Here is a 3,550-nt window from a genome sequence, read left to right as displayed (position 1 = left end):
ACCGCTCTCCCTTCTGTCCCGTTCCTCTCGTGCGCCTCACAGTTCTGCCTTCCTTAGCCTTCATTAAAAACAAAAAGAAAGTGAAAATCAATGGGAAACCTTAGGCTTCCTAGTATATAGGTTTGTTTTATTCTTTTTTTTTTTTTTTTTTGCGGTACGCGGGCCTCTCACTGTTGTGGCCTCTCCCGTTGTGGAGCACAGGCTCCAGACGCGCAGGCTCAGCGGCCATGGCTCACGGGCCCAGCTGCTCTGCGGCATGTGGGATCTTCCCGGACCGGGGCACGAACCTGCGTCCCCTGCATCAGCAGGCGGACTCTCAACCACTGCGCCACCAGGGAAGCCCTGTTTTATTCTTTTTATGCATTTACCTAGAGGTGGGAATGGCTTAGAAGCCTGGACCTTTCTCCCTGCATTGATCCTAAAGCCCTAGGTCTCAAATACTCTTCAGGTTGGGTTTGAAAGAACTGGAAGACAAGAAGACAATCTGAGTAACTTAGACTTAATGAAATTGAAATAATTAAACATCGAGCATTGGCTAAGCCGCATTTTATGGTCAGAGAAAAATTGTTAGAGCCAGAGGGGCATTCGATAGTGAGAGACCTAAAGTGACTGCAGGGGAAAGAGCCTGGAGTTATCAGAATCCTTTTGGCCACCAGCAGCCTGGATGATGTCCTCTTCCTGCCTATCGGGCGCTCTCACCCTCTCACCCTGCCCACCTCTGCAGGGCTGAACTCAGGCACTTTGTAGGAAGACTTCAAAGACATTTTTACAAAAAGCGATATCATAGAGCCCTTATATTTCAGGAGAAAAGAGCTCCTCTGGAATTGTCAACATTTCACACATCTATGCAGTCACACTTAGGTACCAAAATAACAGAGCAACAGAAATAGAATTGCTGAACTGTGACCAACACAGAAAGTATCCACACTTTAAATACTGGACATTGGACAACTTCTGTGTTTAACTCCTCGGCTTAGACACTAGGAAATAGTCAATCCAGTGTGGGTGTGTTGAGACTGATGTGGAAGGAGGGTCTTCATGTTGAGGAAGTGAGAGGAACATAGAACCAGGACAAAAGGAGAAGAGGTCCCAGAGGAGTAGCCAGTAGACCCCCCAGGGAGGTGAAGTCTACATATATTTTGTAATCTGCCTACATGACTTTATGTATTTTAATTAGAACATAATAGTGAACTTAACATGTGCATCTGAAATAGAACTTTAAAAATAATCAAAGTAGAGTTGATTTACAGTGTTGTGTTAGTTGCGAGTGTACAGCAAAGTGATTCAGTTATACGTATATATATATTCTTTTTCGTAGTCTTTTCCATTATAGGTTATTACAAGATAGTGAATATAGTTCCCTGTGCTATACAGTAGGACCTTGTTGCTTATCTGTTTTATATATTGTAGTGTGTATATGTTAATCCCAACCTCCTCACTTATCCCCCCCGACTCCTCCTTTCCCCTTTGGTAACCATAAGTTTGTTTTCTATGTCTGTGAGTCTCTGTTTTGTAAATAAGTTCATTTGTATCATTTTTTAGACTCTACATATAAGTGATATCATATGATATTTGTCTTTGTCTGGCTTACTTCACTTAGTATGATAATCTCCAGATCCATCTATGTTGCTGCAAAGGGCATTACTTCATTCTTTTTTATGGCTGAGTAATATTCCATTGTTTGTGTGTACCTCATCTTCTTTATCCATTCATATGTTGATGGACATTTAGGTTGCTTCCATGTCTTGGCTATTGTAAATAGTGCTGCAGTGAACATTGGGGTGCATGTATCTTTTCAAATTATGGTTTTCTCTGGATATGTGCCCAGGAGTGGGATTGTAGGATCATATGGTAGCTCTATTTTTAGTTTTTTAAGGAACCTCCATATTGTTCTCCAAAGTGGCTATACCAATTTATGTTCCCACAAACAGTGTAGGAGGGTTCCTTTTTCTCCACACCTTCTCCAGCATTTATTATTTATAGACTTTTTGAAGATGGCAATTCTGACCAGTGTGAGGTGATAGCTCATTGTAATTTTGATTTGCATTTCTCTAAAAATTAGAAATGTTGAGCATCTTTTCATGTGCTTATTGGCCATCTGTAAGTCTTCTTTGGAGAAATGTCTATTTAGGTCTTCTGCCCATTTTTTGATTGGGTCGTTTGTTTTTTTGTTATTGAGTTGTATGAGCTGTTTGTGTATTTTGGAAATTAAGCCCTTGTCGGTAGCATTGTTTGTAAATATTAAGCAGAATTTTTTGAAGATGATGCTTTAGTGACTCCCAATTAGTGGTTCCAAGTGTATGAAGTTCAAGCACAGTAGACGGGCAGTTCAGTGGGGTACTTTGGAAGTGGATAGTGTCTTACGCCATTCTTTTTTGTTTTTTAAATAATTGATTTTAAGAAGATCTTTATTTATTTATTTGACTGCACCGGGTCTTAGTTGCAGCATGTGGGATCTTTGTTGCCGCATGCGGGATGTTTTTAGTTGCGGCATACGGGATCTTTTCAGTTGTGGCATACGGGATCTTTTTAGTTGCGGCATGTGGGATCTAGTTCCCTGACCAGGGATCGAACCCAGGCCCCCTGCATTGGTAGCGCAGAGTCTTAACCAGTGGACCACCAGGGAAGTCCCTATACCATTCTTGATACCATCTCAGGGAAGCAGCAGCCTTCCAGACTGCTCCCGGATAGGGCCGACTGCTCAGAATACTGAATATCGCAACTGGGATTCGTTCACTGAAAATGCTAACCCCCTGTTCCAGGGAAGTTGACTTTCAGTCACAAGGGGTGCTAAGATCAGGGCCCCGTGCCAGGGGGAGAAGGGCCTGAGTGCCACGCATTCACCTGAAGGGCAAGGTCTCTGGAGGCCATTCCATGGGGCAGAGGCAGAGTCCTTGCTCGGGTAGGGGTCTCCTGAGCCACGGCCTTGTCTGGGACTTGGGTGCCCCTTCCCCCCATCCTGCTTGTGCCTTCCCTCCCCCCTCTCTTAGTCACCAGGCATCTAGAAAAGCTCTCTCCTTGTTTTATCTGGCAGAACCTTGGGACAATCATTGGACTGGGTTCAACTGGCCAGGAAACCAGAGCCCACAGAAAAATGCCTCATGACTCCTGCCAACCCCCTGCTCCCTGCAGGCCCAGTGCCGGACAAACAGCCCTGCCAGCCTTTGGATTTGTGAGGGGAAGGACATTATGTATGTGGAAGCCACAGAATGGAAGTTGTGTACTTTTCGGGGCCTGCATCAGCCAGTGCAGTGCTGCTCCCATTATGTGGCTCATGAAAGGGTTTTCACCTCCTGGGCTGGAAGGGAGTTGGTCCGTCTGCAACAAAGGCGTTTGCCTCTGTGGCTTTTGAAAAAGAATGTGTGTGCTTGTCAAAACAGAACTTTCCTGCATACTTGGAAGAGGGGGCCTGTCTGCCTGCCAGAAGGGAGCGAGGCTCAGTCTGGTTAAATAGGGAGAAAAATTCCACTGCGCAGGCCCATTAGCCACTGCCCGGCACAGCCTTCCTCTCTCACAAAGACAGTTGTTCACTGTTGCACAGCTGGCTTCC

General features: G+C 44.9%; 1 non-coding gene across 1 annotated transcript; it reads right to left on the bottom strand.

The window, feature by feature from the left end:
* Positions 1-2,553: 2,553 nt before the first annotated feature.
* Positions 2,554-2,626, bottom strand: TRNAG-ACC (transfer RNA glycine (anticodon ACC)). The gene has a single exon. It is a non-coding gene; the product is annotated as a tRNA-Gly (tRNA).
* Positions 2,627-3,550: the final 924 nt, after the last annotated feature.

The sequence above is a fragment of the Tursiops truncatus genome, chromosome 10 (genome assembly GCF_011762595.2).
Source record: "Tursiops truncatus isolate mTurTru1 chromosome 10, mTurTru1.mat.Y, whole genome shotgun sequence".
Classification (NCBI taxonomy): Eukaryota; Metazoa; Chordata; class Mammalia; order Artiodactyla; family Delphinidae; genus Tursiops; species Tursiops truncatus.
The sequence above is the reverse complement of the archived record's forward strand: the minus strand, read 5'-3'. Positions and strand labels throughout refer to the sequence as shown.